This window comes from Mesoplodon mirus, assembly GCF_964341445.2.
Source record: "Mesoplodon mirus genome assembly, chromosome: 3".
Taxonomy (NCBI): Eukaryota; Metazoa; Chordata; class Mammalia; order Artiodactyla; family Ziphiidae; genus Mesoplodon; species Mesoplodon mirus.
In genome coordinates this window covers 193,963,789-193,977,329 of record NC_138978.1, presented here as the reverse complement: position 1 = coordinate 193,977,329, position 13,541 = coordinate 193,963,789, and the positions used below count along the sequence as shown (strand labels likewise).

Sequence of the window (13,541 nt, the reverse complement as noted above, 5' to 3'; positions counted from 1 at the left end):
CTGTTTATGATTTTCCCTCAAAGTATAAATTTATGAAAGGCATTGAAATAGGGACAGTTATCAACTGTGGGAAATGGTCTTTGCAAATTGTGGTTTTCTGACATAGTGTGTTTATGTCTCAAGTAAAAAGAAAAAAAAATTCCTTCTTTTATTCCCCCATCCATCACCCTCCAAACTTTGTCCATTGAGTGCAAGAATACTGGGGCTTAAAGACAGATATCACGTGTTATCCCCAAATTGTGAATGAAAATCAACTTTCAGTGAACAGAATTATTTTGGGGGCTGTCTATGCAAAGAGAAGTGCATTGGCCCAGGTAACATGGTACACGTGGAGGGGCCTTTGCTACCTCCCAGCTCCTCAATCTAGCCACTTGTTACCATCTAGAGCTTTTCATTCACAGCACTTATTTCAGTTTGTAATTGAACATTTATTGCTTTGTTTATTTTCTGATTGTTTTGATTCTAATATAAGCTCCGGGAGAACAAAGACAATTTTTCTTTTATTCACTGCTATATATATAATATCAAGCACAATAGAAGACACAAAAGTTATTGAATGAGTAAATAAATGCATCTGTAACCAAGCTGAGACTATTCTTTCCACATGGATTGATTTAAAGAATTGCTAGATTTCTGACCTGGGAGGAAGCTGTCAGTCTCATTTTACAGGTTGTGAAACTAAGCATCCCAGAAGATGGAAGAACTTGAACAGTTCCCAGATGCACTGGTCCATAATAGTGATCAATTATATATAGTTGGTTCCTTTTTAAACTTGCTCCTTTCTGGATGATCATATTTCCCTTTCAAAGTAATTCTTGTAGTTCTGAGACATAAGGACATCTCCACAGAGAAATAATCTCGTTTTGTAATTGAGGGATAATTTTCGTGCTATCCATAGAGTCTTGAGAGGACCAATAATTGTTGAACACTGAAAGAGAGCTTCAGTAGCTCTCTACATCAGTACTATGATGTATGTAACTACATCAGTAGCTATTCTCATAATCATTCTGCCAGCATCAGAAGGAAAACCTTGTGTTTTAAAAGACATTAGTGGGTATAAGCAATACCTAGGTTGGACAGTAATATCCTTGATAACCACCTTGGTCACTAAGGTGATTTGGCAATGCAAATTATATCCACTCCATCATGTATATAATCCTTAGTTTGCTCAGAAAAAGAATGAAATTTTAGTGTGACTGGATAGAGGTTTTTGTGTATGTCGATTATTTGAGAATTTCCTTTGCTTTTGAATTGCTACTGCTCTCCTCAAGAAGGGGTAGATTTTGAGGGACCAAAATGTATGTGTGTGTGGGGGAAACAATATTCCCAGGATTATATGGGGAGGTAAACAGTCTCAGACCCTTTATTTCATTGTACTGCTTTATGTTATAAGTCATGGTTTATAAGAAGAGCTCAACAACTTGATTATTCATCAAAACATATTAAGAGAGTGGCATAGTATCCTATAAACATCCCTTTTCACATGCAAAAGTTCAAACAGAAAGCAGAGGTAATTGATTTTGGCTCAGCCGCGGGGAATCGTTAAATACATTAAAAAGTGTGTTCTGCTGATAAATTATTGGAAGTTGCAATATAGTTACAAGTTTTTGACTTTTTTCTTTTTATTTCGTTTAATAAATATTATGCACATAGAATCCTGCTAGGTATACTGAACATTCTAGTATGAAATAAGAAACATATGGTGCTCTCAAGGATTCTATCTGTCTTCTCGTTTGTTTATCTCTACCTTTTCCTTCCTTTCTGGTTAGTAAGACTCATGTTCCAAGTTTGAGCTCAGAAATGTTAAAGAGCTCCAGCATATTAAATTTAAAAATGAACTTAGCTGTTGAATGTTTCTGTTGATTTAGTTCTGGAAACTCAAATGATGTCCAAATACATTGCATGGAAATGGTACAAATCACCTACTTTTCCCTGCTTCTTGCTTGGCTACTGCTGGTGTGGATACTATTCAGAGTCGGAATGAGTTGTTCCTGGCAGGGTGCACTGTTAGCCCAAACTCTGATGTTTTGAAAAGATATTTCGTGGACTAAAGGTTTAAGTCAGAATATTATTTCTGTTGATCCTCATTTGAAGTCACTGTGAAATAAATGAATGTGAGCATGTGATAAGGCATTTCTTTCCTAAGAGGGAGAAAAGACTAATGAAGGCTTTGTTTACTAAGAAAACCCACTTTACTGTAGTGTTGAGCAAATGAAGCTAAATCACACATTTGAGGATTTTGATGGCTTATGCATGGGCAGAGCAAAAAAGTTAGTTCACAGATAAGCCTACCTAGATACTCTCTGCCATCGCTTTATAAAACTTCTAAATGCTAGGAAATACTGCTTCAGCTGTGTTTCTGCACTTCCACCAGAAGCCATTTGGTCTAATTACATTAAATTGCTGGAATAAAGACATCTCTGATTACTTCATGGAGAGAGACTGTAGTACAGCCTGACTAGAGATCCTGTTATAATCATCTCGAAAACCTTGAGTTATTTTTGTTGTTTCAATAAACTTACCACAAATCTACATTTCTTAGTGATAATACTGGGATGCCTTACTAAAATGTCTATTTGCTCTGGAGTAAAATTTTATCAGCCTTGTGTGATAATGATGGTTATCATAAGAATACCAAGCTGATAGGGATATGAGAAAGAAAATCGAGAGGCTGCTATGTCAGTTTCTATATTAGGTATTTCACACGCATTCTCATTTCGTTCTCATTAACATTAGGAAGTAAGAATTACTACCCCCATTTCACCACTTCGAGGAAACTGTGAGTCTCAGAACAGTTAAGTAACCTTGGTTTGTTCAAAGTCCTATGGGACTAGCCAGTCTAGGCGAGTCCTGTGGCTCTGAATTTTGTCCATTTCCCTCAACATTATAATCCTCAGATGGTAACCTGTTCTCTAGGAAGTCTGCTTGGGGATTCTGCTCTGAGAACTGTGGGACCCCCCTGATGGGACTGGTGGAAAAGTATGGGTCCAGCTCTGTTGAGTTGAAGAAAATGCCTCCTAAGCTCTGAACAGCAAAGCCCATACATTGTACTAGAAGGAATGACAGAAGCAACCTCCAGAGACTCTGCAGAAGAATATGTTATAGGATAACTTAATAAGGATATTAGATAATAAGGAGATTAATAAGGTAAATAAGGATGTTAGGTAATACGGTGCTTGATCTGTAGTGATAAGGTCAAGAACTTATGTTTTGTAAAATTGCTATTTACAGTAAATATTTGGCCTTTGATTTGTTCTTCTAAACTTCTTTTCTGAGCTTAGCAAATAACCTGGGAAGCTGGTAGGGGCTGAAGTCTAATTGGCTGAACTAACTAGTAAGTAGCATTTAGGATGTGGAGCTCTCGATTCTGACTTTGGATGTCATGTGATTTCCAGCATGACGTACTTTAAAATGACCTCATGTCACCAGAGAGCAATTATATGAATCTTTGTAAATGACATCCAGAAAGTGATTTTGAAGGGATACACATTTTAGGAAGTAAAATCATGGTCAAACTTTGTGATAGTGATGTCACTTGGTACAACTTATTCCTTTTCTTTAGTTAGTGCTTTATTTTTATTACATAAGTAGTACGTGGCCACTACGGGAAAGGTGGAAAATAATTGATTAACAACAACCACCAGAAACTTCAAAAAACCCACAAAAACATAATTCCATCAATGCCAATAACTTGGTGTATGATAATCCAGATTTTTTTTTTCTATTTTGAAATGTATGGGCTTTATCTAAACAGAATCAAACGACAATGGTATTTGGTAACCTATTTTTGTTTATTTATTTATTGGTTTTCCACTTAATAATATATTATGGTTAGCTTTCCATCATTATTTGTGATGGCTTACTATTCCATATTATTGATGTACCAAAAATATTTATCTGATTTTCTATTATTGGGCAGCTACATTTCTTTGATTTTTCACAATCCAAGCAAGATTATAATGAATGAGGCTACAAAAAAAAAAAAAAGTTTATATACTTCTGTGCACCATTGTTATCATATAAATTGCTAATATCTTCCTAACATTATCACTGCCTTTTAATGAGACTTGTACATTTTATGTATGTCTGTATTTTTATTAATTCATATATATATATATACATATATATATATATATATATATATATTCTTTCATATACTTTGCCATTCCAGTTATGCCTAGAAGAAACTTCTCCACATTTACTGTGTCCCTCAATATGTCAGCCATTTTAAAGGGCCATGCTAAACAATAATGTCCTCTTGGAATTTAACATTTAGTGTGTATATATTTTTTAGTTGCAGAAAGCCCTTGCTGTTTGAAATATATCACTCATATTGTTCTGAGTTGTAAGGCTTGTGGGTTTGGTAGACATGGTCTCAGTACCATGGACTTTTCTGAAAATTAGCATCTGAATTTGTTTTGTTTTCAGCATGAAAAGTCTGAATTTTAACAAAGACCTTTTTCTTGAGGATAGTGTGATACTTTCTTTTTTTTGTTTTGTTATTGAAGTATAGTTGATTTACAATGTTGTGTTCATTTCAGTTGTACAGCAAAGTGATTCAGTTATACATATACGTATCTGTTATTTTTCAGATTCTTTTCTTTTACAAATCTATCCTTTTTTCAAATTCTTCATAATTTACCAGAGAAAAGTTTATGTGTTTTCTGAAACAAGTGATATTTCTATATTTTGAACATCAAACATCCCAAGACTAAATACAGATAAATAAAAGATTCTTAGAAAGAAATAGAGAGGAATGTTGTGACAACTTATTCACTATGCACAGTGTTCTGTGGAATAATTATGTTAACGTATGCTGGTCTTCCTGCATCATCAACATTTCCTTAATAGTCTGTCAAGCAACGCAGAATTACAGATAACATTAAAGAAATTAGAATCAGCTGCTGGAGCCGAAATGTTGACATCCTATCAAATCTTTCTAAAGTCATGGTAAAAACAGAAGTCTTCATTCCTTTGATCTTGCAACTGGATGAAAGGAGTTTGTGGCTGTAAACACATTTCTTTCTTTTGAACAAATATCTGAACAGAAGATCATAATGTCTCCACAGCTAGTTCCTTGTGGCTCCACTTTTGTGCCTTTTCCCCGACTTCAGCCATCAATATCTGACTCATGAGAAAGGTACTGTAGGGTAAGCTACAACATCAAGGGGCTGAAAAAATGAAAACAATGTTCAAGTGCTTTTGTTGACATGGATAGAGCTATCAGTATTTGTTCTTTCTAATTTACTAATATCCCAGAGTACTTTTAATAATTCGTGATTTCAGTGAACTTATATTGCATGTTTTAATATATTTATTTTAATGATCAAAAAGAGAGATACATTTAAGAAAATTCTTTTAGCATTTAGTAATGTTTAATTTAGCAATTTATTTTTGAGATACCGTAGCATAATTGAGTATATAACATATGCTCCCACTTTAAATCATTATCAAATTGCTCTGATTCAACATAATATTCTGTTTCTAACATTTTTATCTAAATGGAAGATATTTTGAATATGTTAAGCCCAACGTTCTAAAAAAAAGTCATTCAATCACATTATTTGTTTTAAGATACATATTCAAGAGTTAAATAATTATGTATAGCATAACTGTAAGCATGACAGGTATGGGGCAATCTAATGCATAGATATGTCTTGCCTGACTTTTCCTGCTCTTGACTGACTACAATAGCTTTCTCTCAAATGCCAACTCCTGCTTCTGCTCCTTTTATTGGCACGTTTTAGGCCAGGCTGTCAGCCTTGCAGATGGGTTGTTCCAGATACATTGATGTCACCAGTCAAGGGAATAATTCTACCTAATGGGAAAGGGAAGTTCTAACCAATTTTTATTACTGATGAGCAGTCTGAGGCAGTAAAAAGGAAACTCCCATAAAAGATATATCTCTACTCCATTAATGATTATGCATTTTATGATTAACACTTAAAACTAAAATGCTTCTTCCTTAAATGGACTGTAGTCAAGTAAAAGTTTGGGCGATAACCCATAGTGAATAAAGATTTATTGCATTTATTATTGGCTCTTAGGTCAATAATACCTTCTTTGGCTTGGATATCATTAGAAAGTTAGAAGTTAATATATGCCATTTCTATTTGATCCTTGCTTGAACAAAAAGAGTCACTCTGAGAGAAGTGAGGAAAGGATCACACATAATTTGTTTTTGCAATTGAAATGGCAGCTTAAGAATTTCCTGTTGTGCTCAGAGGAAAACAAAGAATAATAAAATAAGTTGTATCTGAAGATATTTTTCAGCATTTGTAAACACTTGGGGCCACCCAGGGTTGTAATATCAGGGGTAAAATGTTTGTTCAGAGTAATTCCACATCTTATTCACTTTCCAGAAGGTATTATCTTATGCAAAATCAAAAGGAGTTGTTTTCAATGATCATGTGTTTACAATGATCATAGCACTGATGTACTAAAGAAATTAAAACATTGTTTAAAAATGAGACCGGCTATTTTGACTGACAAAGCATAACCTTTTAATTTTTTACCTGCAAGTGGTCATTTTCCCTTAGAGATGATTATCAAGAGTATAAGACTAGTGACAGGATGGCTGTCAATCCATTATTGATAATTATCGTATTGTTTTTTCTTTAAAAATGTTTATTAGAGGTAGTTAATCAAAATTGATTTGAAGCTAAGAAAGTTGATAAGTTAAAAGTAGGGGAGATATGGCAGAAGAAATCTAATACATCAGCAAGAGCCATGATCTGAGAATCAGACTTGTGTTCGGTTTTTGCTCTGACACTCTGTGTGAAAGGGATGAACCTTAGTCACATCGCTTATCTACTCTGGGCTTCAGTTTCTAACTATAAATTTAATTCCAAACAACTTTTGTGCAGAAGGACTTATGGCCCTTTACATGTAGTGATTTTATGAGATAAACTGTAAGAAATATGGGGGTAAGTCTTCAAGATTCATTTTATTTTCATTGCAAAGTTGCACTTCTTTTAGATTCCAGCTTCATGACTTACTAGCAGTGTGAACTTGGTTAAATACTGAACTTCCTGAGCCCCATCTGTCTCATTTCTTTAATGAGAATAATAATTCTTAGTTATTTCGTAATATTAGAAAAAAAAATGCTAAGTGTGTGGCTAAAATGGTGGAGCAGGAAGACCCTGAGCTCACCCCCTCCCAGAGACCCACCAAAACTACAAATATTTATAGTGCAAATATTGATGAGAAAGACCTGAAGATGAGCAGAAAACATTTTCCACAATTAAAGTTATAAAGAAGGAACCAACCATAATGAGACGTGCTATAGTTAACACCCACACCCCACAGTAGGCAACCCATGGGTGAGGGGATAATCACAATTGCAGAGGTTCTCCCCAAGGAGCAAGGGGTCTGAGCCTCACACTGGGCTCTCCAGCCTGGAGATCCTGCACTTGGGAGACAAGTCCCCAGAATATCTGGCTTTGAGACCAGCAGGGCTTACCTATGGGAGAGCCAGAGGGCTGTAGGAAACAGACTTTACTCTTAAAGGGCATGCACAAAATCTCACATGCTCAGAGTTTCAGTGCACAGGCAGTACTTGAAAGAAGCCTGGGTCAGACTGCTTGCTGATCTTGGCAGTCCTCCCAGAGATGCAGGAAGCAACTTGAATTCCCCTTGGGGATGTAGATACTGGCAGCAGTCATTTTGTGGAGCTCATTCTACCACAAGGACACTGGGGCTGGCAAGCACCATTTTGGGAATTCTCCATCTATCTTATTAGTGCTGGGGCCTTAATCCCTCACCAGCAGGTCAGCACCAGCCCCAGGCTCAACCTGGGCCCTACAACCAGTGACCAGGACCCAACCCTGCTCATGGGTTGTCCAGCGCCAGCCAGGGGGTCCCTGGCCCCCATAGCCAGCTGCCCTCAGACCTGACCACACCAAATAATGGGCCAGCACAGCCCCAAGATCTCCTGGGCTCCACAGCCAGCTTCACTAGGAACTGGTCCCGCCCACCAGCTGGCCTGTGGCCACAGTAAAGGGCAGAACCTGGCAGCCAACCAGGCCAGGGGCCAGCCCTGCCTACAGTGCACCCAGAGAAGTTGGACGTGCTGCAATGGATGGGCCCACACAGTCCACATAGGGGGCACCCATAGATCATACAGCTCTAGTGACCAGATGGGAGAGTGCTGGGGGGCTTCATAGGACATCTCCTACATAAGGCCATTTCTCCAAGATCAGGAAATGTAACCAACCTACCTAATACATAGAAATAAACACAGATAATTTGGCAAAACAAAGAGATAGAGGAATATGTTCCAAATGACGGGACAAAATTAAACCTCAGAAAAATAACTAAATGAGGTGGAGGTAAGCAATCTATCCAATAAAGAATTTAAAGTAATGATCATAGAGGTGCTCAATGAACTCTGCAGAAGAATAGATGAACAAGTGAGAATTTTAACAAAGAGTTAGAGAATATACAGAAGAGCTAAACAGAGCTGAAAAATAAACAATTGAAATGAAAAGTACATTAGAGGGGGAGCTTCCCTGGTGGCGCAGTGGTTGAGAGTCCACCTGCTGATGCAGGGGACACGGGTTTGTGCCCCGGTCTGGGAAGATCCCACATGCCACGGAGCGGCTAGGCCTGTGAGCCATGGCCGCTGAGCCTGTGAGTCTGGAGCCTGTGCTCTGCAATGGGAGAGGCCACAACAGTGAGAGGCCCGCATACCACAAAAAAAAAAAAAAAAATTACATTAGAGGGGATCATTGGTAGATTAGATGATGCAGAGGAATGGATCAGAGAATTAAAAGAATAACGGAAATCACCTATGCTGAACAGAAAAAAGAAAATAGAGGGTTTTGTTTGTTTGTTTTTGCGGTACATGGACCTCTCACTCTTGTGGCCTCTCCTGTTGTGGAGCACAGGCTCTGGACGTGCAGGCTCAGTGGCCGTGGCTCACAGGCCTAGATGCTCTGCGGCATGTGGTCTCTTCCCGGACCGGGGCACGAACCTGTGTCCCCTGCATCAGCAGGTGGACTCTCAACCACTGTGCCACCAGGGAAGCCCAAAAATAGAATTTTTAAAAATGAGGATAATTTAAGAGACCTCTGGGACCAAACATGAAGGGAGAAATTGACAGTGACACAATAATAGTAGGGAACTTTAACACCCTACTTACATCAATGGACAGAGTATCCAGACAGAATTAATAAGGAAACACTGGCAGTAAATGATGTTAGAACAGTTGGACTTAATAGGTTTTTATAGAACATTCTATCCAAAAGCAGCAGAATGAACACTCTTTTCAAATACACATGGAACATTCTCCAGGATAGATCACATACTGGGACACAAAACAAGTATTGATAAATTTATTAAGATTGAAATCATATCCAATATCTTTGGCAACCACAATAGTCTAAGACTAGAAATCAACTACTAGAAGAACTACAAAAAATACAAACACATGGAGGGTCAACAATATGCTACTAAACAACCTGTGGTTCACTGAAGAAATCAAAGAGGAAATTTAAAAAATACCTGGAGACAAACAGAAACAGAAATACACTGGTTCAAAATCTATGGCATGAAGCAAAAGCAGTTCTAAGAGGGAAATTTATAGTGATACAAGCCTACCTCAGGAAACAAGAAAAATCTCAAATAAATAATCCAACCTTAAACAAACTGGAAATAGAAGAACAAAGTAAACCCAGAGTTAGTAGAAAGACAGAATAAAGATCAGAACAGAAGTAAATGAAATAGAGAGTTTAAAAAAAAAGTAGAAAACTTAGTCTTTGAAGAGATAAAGTTGATAAACTTTTAGCCAGACTCATCAAGAAAAAAGGAGACATGGTCCAAATCTGTAAAATCATAAATGAAAGAAGACAAGTTATGACTGACACCACAGAAATACAGAGGATCCTAAGAAGTTACTATGAACAATTATACACTAATAAAATGGACAACTTAGAAGAAATGGATAAATTCCTAGAAATATACAATCGTCCAAAACTGAGTCATGAACAGATAGAAAACTTGAACAGATATTACCAGGAATGGAATTGAGTCAATAATTTAAAAACTCCCAACAAACATAAGTCCAGGACCAGATGGCTTCCCAGGTGAATTCTACCAAACATTTAAACAAGAGTTAACACCTATCCTTCTCAAACTGTTCCAAAAATTGAAGTGGAAAGAAGGCTTCCAAGCTCATTGTACAAGGCCAGCTCCACCCTGATACCAAAACCAGAAAAGACACCACAAAAAAAGAAAATTATAACCCAATAACTCTGATAGACATAGATGCAAAAATCCTCAATCCATATTAGCAAACCAAATTCAACAATACATTAAAAGGATCATAAACTCTCACCACGTGAGATTTCCTCTCGTGATGTAAGAATGTTTCAATATCTGCAAGTCAATCAACCTAATACACTACACTAACAAATTGAAGTATAAAAATTTTATGATCATCTTAATAGATGAAGAAAAGCTTTTGACAACATTCAATGTCTATTTATGATAAAAATTCTCAACAAAGTATAGAGGGCACAGAGGGAATAGACTTCAACATAATAAAGGCTGTATATGACAAACCCACAGCTAACATCATACTCAATGGTGAAAACTGAAAGCATTTTCTCTAAGATCAGGAGCAAGACATGGATGCTCACTCTCACCAATTTTACTCAATATAGTTTTAGAAGTCCTAACCACAGCAATCAATAAAGAAAAAAAAAATAAAAGGAATCCAAATTGGAACGGAAGAAGTAAAACTGTCTTTGCAGATGACTTGATTCTATATGTAGAAATACCTAGAGCTAAAGACTCCACCCAAGATTATTAGAGCTCACTGATGAATTCAGTAAATTTGCAGGATACAAAGTTAGTATACAGAAATCTGTCGAGTTTCTATATGCTAATGACAAACTATCAGGAAAAAATTAAGAAAATCCCATCTACAATTGCACCAGAAAGAATAAAATGCCTAGAACTAAATCTAACCAAGGAGGTAAAACATCTGTACTTGGAAAACTATGAGATGCTGTTGAAAGAAATTGAAGACAACACAAATGGATATACGTACTCATGGACTGGAAGAATTAGTATTAATATGACTATACTACCCAAGACAGATTCAGTGCATTCCCTATCAAAATACAATGGCGTTTTTCACAGAACTTGAACAAATAATTCTAAAGTTTGTATAGAAACACACAAGACCCCGAATATCCAAAACAATCTTGAGAGAAAAGAACAAAGCTGGAGGTATCACACTCCCTGATTTTAAATTATACTGCAAAGCTACAGTAATCAAAGTAGTGTGATGCTGTCACAAAAACAGACACATAAATCAGTGGAACAGAGTGGAGAGCCCAGAAGTAAAACCACACTTATGTGTTCAATTGACCCATAATAAAGGAGGCAAGAATATACAATGAGAAAAAAAGAGCCTCTTCAATAAATGATGTTGAGAAAACTAGACAGCTACTGTGAAGAATCAAGCTGAACTATTGGGTTGGCCAAAAAGTTTGTTTGGGTTTTCCATAAGATGTTACAGAAAACCCGAACAAACTTTTTGGCCAACACAATACTTTCTCACACTATATAAAAAAAATAAACTCAAAACCGATTAAAGACTTAAATGTAAGACTTGAAATCATAAAGCTTCTAGAAGAAAACAAAGGCAGTGCACTGTGACTTCAGTCTTAGGAATATTTTTTTGGATCTGTCTCCTCAGGCAAAGGAAACAAAAATAAACAAATGAGACTACATCAAATTGAAAAGCTTTGGGACAGTGAAGGAAACTATCAACAAGACAGAAAGGCTGCCTGTTGAATAGGAGAAGATATTTGCAAACCATATATCCAATAAAGGGGTTAATATCGAAAATATACAAAGAACTCATACAAAAATGCAAATAACCTGATTAAAAAGTGGGCAGAAGACCTAAATAGACATTTTTTCAATGAAGACTTACAAATGGCCAACAGGTAACTGATAAGATGCTCAGCATCACTAATCAGGGAAATACAAATCAAAACCACAATAAGATACCACCTCACATCTGACAGAATGGCTATCATCAAAAAGACTACCAATAAAAAATGTTGATGAAAATGTGGAGAAAAGGGAACACTAGTGTACTATTGGTGAGCATGTAAATTTGTGAAGTTACTATGGAAAGCAGTATGGAGAGTCCTCAAAAAATTAAAAATAGAAATACCCTATGATCCAGCACTTTCAATTCTGGGTATTTACCTGAAGAAAAAAAAAAAAAAAACTAATTCAGGGCCTCCCTTGTGGCGCAGTGGTTGAGAGTCCGCCTGCCGATGCAGGGGATACGGGTTCGTGCCCCGGTCTGGGAGGATCCCATATGCTGCGGAGCGGCTGGGCCCGTGAGCCATGGCCGCTGGGCCTGCGCGTCCGGAGCCTGTGCTCCGCAACGGGAGAGGCCACAACAGTGAGAGGCCCGCATACCGCAAAAAGAAAAAAAAAAAAAAAAAAAAACGAATTCAAAAAGATGTATACACTCCAATGTTCATTGCAGCATTATTCACAATGGGCAAGATATGGAAGCAACCTAAGTGTCCATTGATAGATGAATGGATAAAGAAAAGGTGATATATATGTATGTATGTGTGTGTGTGTGTGTGTGTGTGTGTATATATATGTATATGTATATATATACACACACACAATAAAATGTAACTCAGCCATAAAAAAGGAGAAATCTTTTTGTGACTAGGGTATCATGCTGAGTGAGATAAGTCAGACAGTGAAAGACAACACAAACTCGCTTATATGTGGAATCTAAAAACCAAAAGAAATAAGCAAAACAAAGTGAAAACAGACTCAGAGATGCAGAGAAGAAACCAGTGGGTGCCAGAATGGAGAGTGGTGGGCAAAATAGGTGAAGGGGTTAGAAGGTACAAGCCTCAAGTTTTATAATAAGTAAGTCACAGGGATATAATATATAACATAAGGAATATGGTCATATATTGTAATAACATTATGTGGTGAAAGATGGTTACTATACCTATCCTGGTGATCATTTCATAATGTATGCAAATGTCAAATCATTATGTAGTACACCTGAACTAGCTTAATGTTGTACATTAGTTGTATACAACAATAAAAATTAATAAAAAATACATTCTTAGCATATAGCAGACATATATTAAGATGGTATTTGTGATTAATCTAATACAAGTACATTTTGGAGATGAAAATTTTTATTGGTGATGAAAATTTTTTCGTCTTGCTCATATTAGTCATTTGGGATTGTTTTTTCCTTCTGTTTCCTTTTACCCATATTTATGAACTTGCCTTGCACATATTTAGGACAAAGTGCTTGAGCTATATAATTGTTGAAGATGCATAAGTGTAAAAACAGGTTTCTTGAATAGTTTCTTGACCTACAGATTGGATCTTTTCATGGCAACTGCTGAACTAAACAAATTAAAAAATCATTTGAACATCTGCAGATTACAGTGAGAAATGAATTCAACTTGAAGCTTCGCATATTTCTTTATATGAATTATGTTCCTTCATGTGCATCAGGAACTTTGTTT

The 13,541-nt window shown here is 36.6% G+C and overlaps 1 protein-coding gene across 6 annotated transcripts in view; it reads left to right on the top strand.

Moving 5' to 3' along the window:
- The window catches only part of KCNT2 (potassium sodium-activated channel subfamily T member 2), a 354,895-nt gene that overhangs the window by 69,026 nt on the left and 272,328 nt on the right, over nucleotides 1-13,541 (top strand). The gene's annotated exons all lie outside the window — the stretch shown is intronic.